Raw genomic sequence first — 14,726 nt, 5'->3', positions numbered from 1 at the left:
ATGAATGTTAAACACAAACAGCAGGTGATCGTCACGTTTAAAACAGTTATGAGGACCATTACAAGATTCAGCAGTATTTAGCCGTTGAATACGCTTGTATTGCGCGGTTTATATTTGCTCATAAAATGCAAGTCAAATATCGTAGATTGTTACACACAATCTATTTTTCTGAAAATAATATATAAGAAACAATTGGTTTGATTTGACAAGTATATTTTGTGTCCATTGAACTACGTACATTAATAACATGGGCCGAACAGTAAATTGTGCTTTATTGATATTCAATCTAATAGGGGCAATTGCAATAAATGTCAATCAAAAGCCCGCAATTCACTTATTTAAGTGCCTTATTTCTTTAGGAATGTTTGGTTAGAAAAGAGATAAACATACACAATCATTTTTGATAATAATTGGCAACGTTTATTTTGTTGCTACTGTTAAAATATAAACGCTGGAAATTACTGTTTTCATGGTTTTGCATCAACGCAATTTTGGTAAGGTTAAGAGTGTATTGTGTTGTTTGTGTTTGAAATCAATGTATAGGTATGGAAAACATCGCAATTGTACACTCGGGAAAGGGGTTTATTAGTTGTAAGCATGTGTTATGATAAATTAAATGGGCTAATTGTGTGTTTGTAACTTCATATTGATTGTCAAGTAGTCAATTAGAATTCAGATTAAGCATAGGATATATACTAATGGAATGTAAGTGTAATTGCTCATTCCATAGCCCGTAGTATTTGTAATCACTTTGATATGTTATTTACTTCCAGTTTATTTCAAATCAATAAGAAAATACCCGACACGTATTTAGAAATAATACATAGTTACATCAACTGTAATGATTTCATAGCGACGATGTTCGGATATTGTTTGTTAGGGGAGTCGTGATTTTTAACAGCTGTTTTCGACATAGTTCATTTTATCTACAATTACTAAATGAAATTACACGGATATTATCTTTGGTAAAATATACATACTAGTAAGCAAGTAAGCAGATTTATATGTTTTCGTTACCTACATAAATCTGTCAAACCCACCAGACGGTGGCCTATTTAGGTACATGTTAAGTCCGTTGCGCTAGCTAGTAAACGCCGACATCGGATATTTTTTAATAACCTGTCAGTGCTGCAGACGCAACGTGCGCATTTACACATAGGGTTGTTCATCGTATTTATTGACGGATTGTTGTTCTAAACTATCCAGACTGGCACATGTCACCTTCTGGTATAATAGTATCAAAACCACACTCGTAAGTATGCAGCGTAGTTCGGTAAGAATTTACTTTCGGGTTGGTTCGTAACAATTATTTGATGTTCTGTTTGCGGTTCCGTCCGGACATAGCGTATACTAAACATTAGGGTTATGATTTGGAAAACAATATTAAACAGTTGGAAGTGTGCATTACGAAGTATTAACTATTAACATAAGTCACTAAAACTCCATTCGTTATTTTGTTTTATTTATAAAATGTCCCGTACGTTTGTCAAAGGGCATATACAACTCTATGAAGAACATAAACACTATTTCGGAACGAAACTTGAATAACAGATAACTTTCCACTCCTTTTATCTAAGATTTTGTTTCGTTACATTGATGATAGTATTTATTCTGAAACGGGTTCTTTGAATAGCAGCATCTTTTGATTTGTGTTTCTATGTTTGACATTACGTTGAGTTATAAGCCTCTTCGGGTGTAACGTTTAAATCAAATGTAAAATGTTTGGGAAACTTTGTTCACATATACCTGCTATTTCAAAAAGATGTGTTAACCTACATCGTGTATATTGTGGAAGCCTAAATAACATAGCAACACCACACATTGTTTTATAGTAATACTAGTGTTTTTTTTATATGATTGCATAAAGAACGCATACAATTAGCATACTTACAGGAACCGTAAAATGGACTTAAAAAGTTAAAGCGTTCTTGTGCAAAGCATAAGAAGCAAACGAATAACATTCAGTATAATGTCCCTTGAAATACGATGCTATAGTATGCAATTAGATTTGCTTGATCTTTAAGAACTTAGGCGTCAACTAAACATCATTAATCAATTATTCTCATATAAATACAGTTCTGGTTTGATCACTTAAGAAAAATACATATAAGATTCGTGAATGTACCAAATTACATAGATGTATAGTTTTTCATTTTTGGTTTAATAGTGCATATGTTAATATATAGATGTTTCACAAATAAACATTAAGACGTTAATACAATCGAACATGGTACAAAACTATATTTTTAAAATAATGTAAACGCTTTTGTCTGACTCTCAACTATACTACACACGCTTTGAACTGCACAGGCTTGTCTGGAACGGAATCCCTGATTTACAGAGCACTGCCCCATATGAAGTGGGTGGCCTGATAATACAATAAGCGCTTTATTTTACAGATAAATTGACAATCTATTTTTCACGACACGAAAACCATTAAATACATTCTGCATTTAGCTACATAATATATGTATGTTTTATATTTCATGTGTGATTTCTGACGCTCAAGGGTAACACAACATATATAACCTTTAGAAAATTTATCAGAAACGCACACTCAAAGCGCTTGTTGTTTACACATCATGAATGGTATTTCGAAAGAATTTAACGCAGCAATTACATGTGAACACATTCCTAAAATAAATATCAATCCAAAGGCAGCACGAACAGGATTTGGGCCGCAGCTTCAATCGAACCAGAATCATATCATACAAACCTTTCCGTATAATCGTTGTTTAGGCTAACATTGTATTCCTAAGCAAGCAATTAGTTAACAAAACATGTATCAATATAGAATATTGAAATTGAAGAATTTATAAAGATCTATACAGAAATGTATAGGTGTATCACGTTACTTTGAAGCGCTACATGCAGATCATTGAAGAATAACTCTGGGGCCATATCATTGCTGTTGTTTTTTAATGAGGTCAACGGTAAACATATATTTATATAAACGTGTTGTTCACCGTTGTCAACGCGCTTTGCAATCTTTAATATGATTTTACATCCATTAGAAACACAAGCTTACAAGCAAATTAAATACTCAATTAGGTATTGTTCCAATAAAAGTTTGCTGATAGTTTCATTATCAAATAAATGTTACCCGTCGTTTGTGTAATATTAATCATGTTTTATTGAGAGCGCTATTTGTTATTTTTATTTACAGCACTCTTGCAAGATTTTATACCGACCCCTGTTATTTACTTCGAAGAGCTGTAAAAGACTTAAACAAATACATCTGAATGAATTGGCATTACTGAAGGCCTTTACAAAAAAACACTTGAGTGTGAAATGTCTTATTTTGATGGATTGGATCGATGCAATAAAATGAGCTATGGACGACTAAATCTTATTTGTCAGTTAATATACCATGGGGATGTTTATGTGTCTGGTATTCTTATCACAGGATTTGTTTTAATCAAACGTTGCGTGGTTATAAATCTGCTATAAATGAGAGAGTAACATTCTTTACAGTTTAATAAGATGAACACTTACAACAATAATTAAAAGATGCATACACGTAGATATGATATGTTTATGAATAGAAGCATAGCTTACACGTTTTGAAGTAGAAAAAAATTGTCCAGTTATGCAAGCATTAACACTATCAATACACAATCGGTAAAATGTTTTGCTAAATTACTTGTTGTTTCAATACCTTTATTATTACTTTATAAAATATATTTTTCTAAATCTCTAAGTGAAAATAATATTCGTTGCATCAGGCAATAATATACTTCTAATAGTGTGTTTTATTATGGTTTTATTGTGACTCCATTGAACTGAGCGTATGTCATGTTCCACATGGTGAGTTTATAACAAGTTGTGTTATCTCGTCAAGGTGTTGCTTGGCATATTTCTTCCTCCCACATGTCTCATTTTCAAACCAATGCGACTATAATGTTACAATCAATTTGCGATATAACAGATATATAATAACTTGCTTGTGTTCAAAGGATGGTAACACTCCTATAAATTAGTTCATGTTTGCGACATAGCAAAGCAAATGTATTGATTCCTCATGATGCAACCAGACAAACAGGCTGCGGCTAATTATATTAATATAATAATACGCCTCTATAGCACGCGCTTTGCGAATGTAAATTAAGGCCCTGCCAAATGGTTTGATTTGCCTGTGTATGTGTACATTTAGATATATATACGTAAGCTAAATATTATATTAAAGTAGTCGATCTTTGAGAAAACATTGGAATTTTAGGCATCCATCCTTAATTTCAATTTGTCTTTTCTAAATGTATAGACTATTGTATAGACACAATAAAGGTATGTTAATTTTATTTTAAAGTCATAATTACATCAAAGACAAATTTAGGACATGGTATTCGTTAGCAAATAATATCTTCTTATATTTTTTAAGCGTAACAAAATATGAATGTCTCATGTTAGGAATTTGATCAAATATCGCTTGCCGTGATTGTCCAAGTTTACCTATAAAATTCTTGACACGTATTAATTAACACCATGAAATTATCCTGAAACCGAAAGACAAACATGGTGTGGGCTGCAATAAGTTATTATAATATCATAGATTGCATGTCAGGGTTACACATGTGAATGATGTATGCCATTCCAAATTAATGTCGTCTTAACTGGCTTTAATAACTATCAACAAACACTGTTATTTTGTGTTTACATTGTCTTCAAAAAGCATCTGATTTCTGGTTTGTAAAGTATCATGTTTATTTGGTATATGTTTGATGAGATGCTTGATTGTAATAGTCTGTGTGTCTTTTGTAGTGTTTCCTCGCCTAAATCTGTATAATATTTTACCTTTGGATGTTTAATAATGGATGCAGTAACTTTCAATGACCCTTTTTATTCTACCTGTTATTTAAATTATATGTTGTATTGTTTATATAAGCTCATTTAAGTGAAGTGATTCACCGATACTCTCTCAACTAACTTTATGAACATAGTTTAACGATAAAAGCGTCCAATTATAAATAAAACATATATAAACGACATTTAAAGCGTGTGTTAAACATATCAATTATGACGAGTTTGCTGCGTCATGTAAATTTCATATCTCTGCGTTATACCGATTACAGAAATAATGCATTATTGTCTGTATATTTTAGCACTATAATATACCTTACTGTACTCAAAGCAACGCCATAAATCCCAATTGGTGAGTGCATTATTTAGAACTACTAACCGCGTTTAAACAAACTATATTGTTGTGTCTGCCATAAACATTAAATACGTTCTAGTCGTTCCCTTTCTACAATAATACATAAATTATATACGTATTACTGTTCTGAAGACTTGGTCTGTTTATATGTGTTTTGCACCATACATATAATGTTGAAATGTTGAAAAAATGGTGTTGATTTCCTTAATTCTAAATGAAGCAGTGTATTCCCATGTATAATTTCATATTTATCAAACACACATGACATTAACTGTGTTGACATTGCTTTTTCCTTCGTACAATTAAAATGAATTTATACATGTATATAGGTATAAATAAATAAATAAATAATATATCTATATATATATATATTATATATATCTATATATATATAATATGTATATATCTCGAGCGACGATAGAGATAGAGCGAAAACGAGAGCGAGCGACGAGCGAGAGCGAGCGCGAGAGCGCGCGAGCGAGATCGAGAGAGGCAGAGAGCGAGCGCGAGCGAGAGCGATCGAGCTAGAGAGCGAGAGAGAGAGAGAGACAGAGACAGAGAGAGCGAGACAGAGACAGAGAGAGAGACGAGAGAGAGAGAGAGAGAGAGAGAGAGAGAGAGAGAGAGAGATAGAGCTCTCTCTCTCTCTCCTCTCTCTCTTCCTCTCTCTCTCTCTCTCTAGAGCTCTCTCGCTCTTCTCTCTCTCTCTCTCTCTCTCTCCCTCTCTCTCCTCTCTCTCGCTCTCTCTCTCTCTCTCTCTCTCTAATCGCGAGAGAGTTCACCCATAAATCTGAAAATCTCAGGAATATGTTATTGGTGTAACTACTACTACTACTTCTTTTACTACTACTACTATTACTACTACTACTATTACTACTACATCAACAACAACAACAACTGCTACTACTACTACTACTACTACTACTACTACTGCTGCTGCTGCTGCTGCTGCTACTACTACTACTACTACTACTACTACTACTACTACTACTACTACTACTACTTCTACTACTACTACTACTACTAATACTAATACTACTACTAATAATACTACTGCTACTACTACTGCTACTACTACTACTACTAATTCTACTACAACTACTACTACTTCTACTAGAACTACTACCACTACTACAACTATTAAGTGCATTATGTTGCAGTTTTCTTGTAATATAGGAGATTTTGTATTCCATAACGATATTACACTTACAAATGTGTATATAATAAGTTATTTTGAATTACACATGTATTATAAATTTTCCTTCTCCCGTGTTTTTGAACCTTTCATCTCCCATTTTCCTTAAAATCTATATTAAAAGGTAATTGTTTTGTTCTGGTTACCGAATTACACATGGATGCCAGAACAATTACCAAAATAATTAAGGATTATATATAGTATAATAGTAGTGACTTAATACAACTTCTAATACATATGCACCTGCATATATATTATCATGTTTTAATTTAAATTTATGTTGGAAATAAGTAAACAATTGAAATTCAAGAAATTATCAATTTCAGATTTCAATCGTTTAGAAGACCCTATGCTGCTTAAGATAACTGTTTTCAACATAATAAATAGCAGTAACACTAAAGAAGCTCATATAATATTATGTATTTGTTTTATACAAATACAACTAGGAATATTTACCAATTTCAGAATCCGTATACTAATAATCGTGTGTGATATCAGGATACTAATAACCGTGTGTGATATACGGATACGAATTATCGTGTGTGATATCAGGATACTGTTCAGATAACCGTATAATCTGCAAAATGGAAGAAATATGCAGGTTAATTTGTGGTTTTTATACAAAAGTCATTAATAAATAGTAATTAATCAAAACAGTAAATGCAATATTAGCGCTTAAAATAAATTATTACCAATTTAATTTTCAGTCCATAAGAAAATTGACGTTTTTGCATCATTACAATAAGCAATATATATATATATATATATATATATAAATATATATATATATATATATACATATATGGCTAGGAACGAGATTTTGACCCATCTGTTACCAAAATGACTTTTTCATTAACGCATATATTATGAAAGTGCTGCATCTAACAAATTGAAATCCGAAATTTAAGCATCCAATTCATTAAAATGAAAAAGTAATGCACTGTAATGGCATTTTTGTGATTCATGTCATAAAAGCCGAATAGCGCCTGTTTAGAAGGAAATGTCATTTTAATTCAATAAATATCAGTACATGTAATGCTGATCAGTTTATGATGATAATTACACCATTATTTACGTATGTCGATGAACATAATTAATAACAAAATACAGAATGAATTGTTGTTTTATAAACCATAGATACTCATGGTTGCCATGTAAACAAAATGTTCTTTTTAAAAAAGGTATTGCCATTTTAAAGAATTTAAGACAAAAACACAACATCAACATAAATAAAACTGCCTTAAAAAGAAATGGAACATCAAAAACATGTTTATAATACACAAATGTATGCACATTTTCTTAAAATATGTGTTTTCAAAAATTGAACATTTTGTATAGCTACGAATGAACAATTACTCATGATACTATTTGTGTTCTGCATCTATACTGCCAGATATGTTTTAGTTTTATGTACTTATTCTATTTTGTTTAACGGTTGACACAATTCATTAGACAACATTCATAAAGTAAACTGTTGCTATGGAAACAGTAAATTTACAGTTGCATATGCAGTTTATGTGTTATCTACAATAATTTAATAGTTAATGTATTATTAATATTAGCATAAGTGTAGATATAAAACACAATTCACTGATTTCATATAAAGAGGTTCACAAACATAAATTTTCATAAAACTAATATAGCTTTGAACACTACACATTTAATGACACTTGTCATCATAGATTAAACTTAGCACAACAAATTGTGTGTTTACCGGTGTTTACCGGTAAAAAAACATATTATGCATTTACACATTACATGCACACATATGTTCACATTACATATCTCGATGTAAATATGAACTACAACAGTATAGGTGATTTATTTTTAGAACACATACCAGGCATGCAATGCAATATATTTATTATACTGTACCGAATATATTATAGTTAGATCACTAAGAGTGAGTGGCTCATAATTAATCAATAAACAGACTTTCATATATCTGCATGATATTCCCTAAACATACTAAAAATGCTTACTATGTTTACTTATGGATCACAAACTTTTTAAAAAGACAACATTAAAGCCATTTGTCTCGGAAACGAGGGCATCCCAATCCACACCGTACACAGTTTACAAGCATTTTATGCATTTGTAAGGTCCGTGTATATACCGTAGTTCCTTTTTCGTTTTGAATTCGAAACAACGAAACATGAGAATTAAGGCATATTAGTTTATATTCCGATTTTCTAATAACCGAAACAAAAGCAAAGTACGAAAATAAAATTTACTTCTTTATATCGTGTTTGGTTGTACTAATTATAAAAAACGAAATGCGAAATGTTTTTCCCTCTTCAAATTTCGTTTCAATCTTCATATAACGAAAATCAATGATTCAAACTTGGTCCCCTTTACCGTTCTTGGTTTGATATTACGGCTTCCAAAAAAAGAAAAACGGGTGGCGCTGTTCGAAAATCTATATATAAAAAAGTATTTTTAGATCTTTGCTCTGTGCTGCTGTCTTGGGGAGGTATTTTATTCGTGGAAATGGCGCGTGCTTTTTCCTTTACACAAGAATACATCACTTATTTTGGGAGAGGGAAAGACACGCCGTCAGGAAAGAAGACGTGGATATTTACAGTAGTTTTTTTCCAAATTATGTATTTGTCCAAATTTAAATGATCATAATCTGACATCTTAATGTTTCCCAACGTACCGGTATTTCATGTCGATCCAACCGTATTGAAAGGGCTATGGTTAGTGTCTCTTATGACACTTTTTCTTTGCCCCAATACTACGCACATTCAGTAATAACTTTATAAAAAAAACTCTTTTAAGTCCTATATTCAGGGAGAGGTCCTTACATTTTAAGAGCTGTAATATCCCTTCCCCGGAGTCCCGTATTCCAATTAGTATTACCCCTTAGACGCAAATGATGTTTTAAGAAGCACAATAATCGGCGGCGGCATCCGAAATGTCCCCTTTTAACATCACCGTAAATAACAGAATGTTAAAGTTGTTTTAGTAATGCCAATATTGAAAGAAAGAACATAACAGAAGGGGAAAAATAAATAAAAAGTTGTTTCAAGCTTATGAACTGGTTTACTGCAAGGTGTCTTATATATTATTTCCCATTCGTTCGATTAAGTACAAATACATGTTACATTTCACAACTGAACTGTGATATGTCTAGTGATTTTAGCTCTGAAAGAGTTATAACCAAACACCTTATATGAAACCGTTTTGCGCTTGAAATAATTATATATAATATTACTAATAATATTAATAACTGTGCCTATTTAATAACTTATTAAACAACATATTTTATGTTCCGGAAAGAGCGCTCAAGATGAAGTTAATGCTTACAAAATATTTACCTTCCAATGATATAACGCCGCTAAAAATGACTTTAAACGTCACGGTTCATAAAGAAGGCGAAATGCTAGCGTAACGCCTCTATAAACTACTTGCACGCGTTGAAACGTTCCATTTTAGACCCTGGTTGTCTCTTAAAATGGAACTCGAATGCCATTATAGAAAAGCTTGTATATCTGTAACTATTCGTGTATGATTTGCCGAGAGAAACGCGCATTCAAGCAAGCGTTGGCTCGCGTGATCTGTTAAAGTGCATGAAAAGTCGAAAAATGTATTATTTTATTCCTTTTATAAACATCCAGTTCGTGTAAAAAGTCATTCAAAAAGTGGAAAAAACGTACCTAAAAATGTTATTCATTAACTTAATTATTTTTAACAATTTCATAGTTGCAACTTATATGGTATTTTAAATAATGGATTTTAATTAGCGTTGATTTTCTGTTATAATAATGTAATGGTCTTGTAATATAATGTTACTAGATCTATTAATTTTCCCATTAGAGTAACCAGTACTAGCTGTCCCAAGACTCGACTATTCTTCGTCTATAATTGTCTGCATGTATGCATTCAAAAATAATAAGATCTAAGGGAGAAAACTGCGCAAAAATGTGTGCAATCACGACTTATCTCTTTAAAACAGCGGAGCGCCCCTCGTTTTTCGTATACCGTTTTTTTCAATTAAAGAACGGTAAATGTAAACAGACACTGTGTTTTAATTTTCATATATTGATTTTTGTATAATTAAACTTGAAACGAAATATGAATAGAGAAATAAGATTTGTGTTTTGTTATGTTATTAATACACCGAAAACCGATACAAAGAACTCAACTTTGTTTTTGGTTTTGTGTTTTTGTTCTGGTTATAAGAAAATCGGAATATGAACTAATATACGTTGATTTTTGTTTTTCGTTGTGTTTAATGCACACTGAAAATGGAAAAGACGGTATATACACGGACACATTGTAATATATACCTGTTTAATGCTTTTAACAAAATAGATGTTGTATCAATCGTTGAAATAAATCCCGTATTATGCTACTCGCTGTTTCTGATTACCTATTACCATACTAACCGGACTACTTTCTTCGACCCATTTAATGACGTCACATGACGCGCACCGAAAATAGGAAACCCCTATTTTATATTACGAAATATATTACGTAGAACATCGTGTGACGTTATTTCTGTGACGAAACACAATAGTTTCATTCAAACTCTCTGTAATTTAAGGACATGTCGGACGTGGTGTTTTTCAACAGTAAACTATTTGTTTAAAACATCGAACGAATGCAAAACGTATTTCGGAGCGTGTGTTTATCATGAATAAATGTAAATTTCGATAGAAATACAACAAAATAGTGTCGTTTAAACTAAGTTTCGATAAAGACATGGACGAATAGAAGTGGAAGTGCATATCGTTTCAACGTTTGTGTTATTAATATTGGATTAAAGTTGTCAACGTAATTGTTATAAACATTGGATTTCCGATGTCATTAAGATACGCGTGTCGGAAACCTGTGCTTTCCCGATTCAAATGTTAACACGGTAATTTACATAAACTGTATTCATACGCGTCTAAAATAAACCATGGCGTACCGTTTTAGGCAATGTTTTGTCAAAGCAAAAACATACAATTGTTAACTGTTTTCGTTAGTTGTTGTATATAATAAAAGGAATATTACGCTAGTAAATTGTTCCAAGAGTTTGTATCAGTCCCGTGGCTTGTGAAATTTCGCATCACACTCAAGGCTCCGCCTCTTGTGTGATACGTCATCACACAAGTCACTCGACTGATACAAACTCTTGGAACAATTGACGAGCGTAAAATTCCGTATGTATAGAATAACTAAATCACTAGTTTTTACAAAACAATACAAACACGCATATTATTTCTAAACAAACAGTGAACATCAGAGAGTTTATCACAACTACTTGAACTGGTATACAATTTTACGCAAATCAATAAGTTCAGTAGATTTAGTAAACGGCAGTGCAAGGACATGTGTGATCTTGCTGCTTCAAGGGTGTGTCTAGAATTCCTCAATTTAAAAACGTTAGCTATTCATTTATTTTCATAAACTTAAACATTTTCGACACTCGTTCAATACACGCATGCGACGACTCGTTTTTAGTAATTCTATTGTAAGCTTTGTACCCTTCGTGTTTACTAAGAGGGATCGTAAGCTCGTGTGGATAAAAGTATAGTGTCATTAGAATTTCTGAATTGTATGTACCTTGTCGTTGCGTAAAAAATACCTAGGAAAACTACGTTCGATGAATGAGTGTATACACTATGCGAAACTCACCATAGCTGTGAAAGGTAAATGGTTCATTTATATGCATCAAGTCACCAACAATATGAACGTCTTTTAAAACCTTTATTAAAAATATAGACTTCTATAACCATTAGTTATGTCTGGGTTATACAATGGAGTATTTTGACGAAAAGGCTGATTTTTGTTTGGCTGAATTCAAACAATGACGGTAATATATATAGTTCCAAAATTGAGTTTGTATCATGGTAATTCAGTGTTTTGGGTAGTTACTACCACAGATGTAGAATCAACTTACTTTAAGAGGCCTGACACTGTGACAATATGAATAGATAAACATTATACTATGTTAACTATTGTATCAGTCAGCGGTATATAAATTCCATTAGTTCATACCGTAATGCTGATGAAAAATTTCAGTGTTTAAATACTCTAACAATACCTATATGCGCATATTTGCAATCAGTATAAAGTACAGTCACATATATTTTACCTGTAAACACAAGATAATTGAAATGAGCTCTAAACAATAAGCTCAATTCATAGGCAGACCGCCAATAAATGAAATGGAACCCGTATTTCGACTGTTTATGCAACGTTCACCTACAACCTTTACCTCTATATTTGTTAAAAGGTCGACAACATCTAACTCGTGTTCTTAAATTGTTAATCGTATTAAACGTGTAAATTCAAATGTTAAAAGCGCGAGATTTTGTTATAATATATCCACAATGTAGAGTTGATGTGTAAATTTAAATTCAAACCTTTCATTCATGCAATATTGTTATTATAATTAATTCATACAAGAACTGTAAACATGCCTATGAGTAAATACCCGGGTATTTTTTCTACGAATAGCATGACATTTTTCAACTTTATTTGTCATATTACGCTGGGGAACTTGATGTTCTTAATACATTACGACACGTTCTTAGCTTTTTGTTGTTTAGAAAGTGTTTAACACAACTAAATGTTTGGTAAATTCTACATTATAGTAGGTATTTGCTCTTACAGTATGCCATTAACCTAACATTTATATTGACAATGCTCACTTAAAATCATGCGCATATACACGATTGGCAAATTGTTACCATCTATGACTTAATACAGTATCGCATCTTGTAATACAATACATGTGATCATATTTGTTGGTATTGTGTTTGTTACTTTTGATGAGCATATCGACAAATTTATACAGTGTGATAGCACTGACTGGAATTAAGATAGTCATCTGCAATTTATTCGTGTGTATTAGCATAAGCATGTACGTTTTCGTTCTGAAATCCAAAATTTTCACACACAAACATCCGTATTATGTTAAGAGTATAACTATCTATATTGGCAAGTATTGACTAAACAGTATTCATAGTAATGCGAGAGGTGCATTTCCGTTCAACCTAATAGGCGATTCCAACAATATATCAACTATGAGGCTTGCTCATATAACAAAAGGGCGACTCGCATTACGAATATGTTTATGAGTTTTTTCAGACATGCACTTAAGTTGGTATATTATTTTATTAATACGAACTGGACTAATAAGTGCGTGGTCAAATTTATTGTTAATAATACCACGTATTATTTTACAAGTGGTGCTCACGAAATGCACATCAAGGAATACTGCCCTTTACGCCCTTATAATGTTAAAGTGCAACTTTGTACAAGCATTGCTATATAATTGTTTCATTCAAAGGAACTAATATCCGTAATCTTAAATCCGAAATTATTACAGACAGGTAGTCATAGAACGAGAATAAAGAACATCAATCGAATGACGGATTTTGTTAATGTAATGAAATCCGCTTGATGTCGGAGAAAATAAGCCGTCGACAAAATATAATCAACGTCCGGAATATTTCCTGTTCATTTAAAGAACCTTTTTAAAGCATATCTGTATATACTGCAGTATTTGTCGTATTTCCTGGAGCTTATTTTTAATATCGATACATACAATTTACACAAAAATATGGGTTTTTAAGTCGCTAAGACGGATACAATATGATTGCAATTTATTGTTCATACAAAAACAAAAATGTACGCTTTTAATTTATACAATAAAAATAACATCCAATAAATGGCAATATTAACTCATATTGATATATATATTGATTTGTATATGTATATATATATATATATATATATATATATATATATATATATATATATTGATATAATATAATACATTAATATAATATACATTTTCAATACGTTAAGGCTTTAAATTGTTTACTTTAATATAACGGTTCATTATAAAACATGGTTGTATTATCTTGATTGTAAACACATGATATTTTCGTCGAATATTTTGCAAATGCCCAAAATTAATATAAAAGTATAATATCCAATAGCTATCTTTATATTTCTTACCAAAACATGTAAACCCAATAAGCTTCTATAGTAGGGTTTAAAAGGCGGAAGCCAAATCAATACGGCTTAATCATAGAAGATTATGGGAATGAAGACTATTACATAACATTATCCTTTAGGATCCGTTGCATCGACACGATGTTTATTTTATGTCTAAACAAGCTTATTTCCGCTGAGGAAAAAACTTGCATGTAGCAAAAACGCCCGCATTTAAATCAATACATTATATGTTAAGACTTAAGTGCATACAAGTAAAAATGTGTATGGCTTGATTTGTGAATTTTGCTTGTATTACTTTTAGTCTGGATTACCTGCCCCTTTGTATACAAAGAGTCAGGCACAGACGAAGTAATGGCGGACGCGATGGAAATAGTAAGTTAACTAGCAAATATTAAAAGGTGGTTCGTTTTGAAAGTATTT

This window comes from Dreissena polymorpha, unplaced genomic scaffold (genome assembly GCF_020536995.1).
Source record: "Dreissena polymorpha isolate Duluth1 unplaced genomic scaffold, UMN_Dpol_1.0 chrUn022, whole genome shotgun sequence".
In the NCBI taxonomy this organism is placed as follows: Eukaryota; Metazoa; Mollusca; class Bivalvia; order Myida; family Dreissenidae; genus Dreissena; species Dreissena polymorpha.
Note: the sequence above shows the minus strand (reverse complement) of the source record.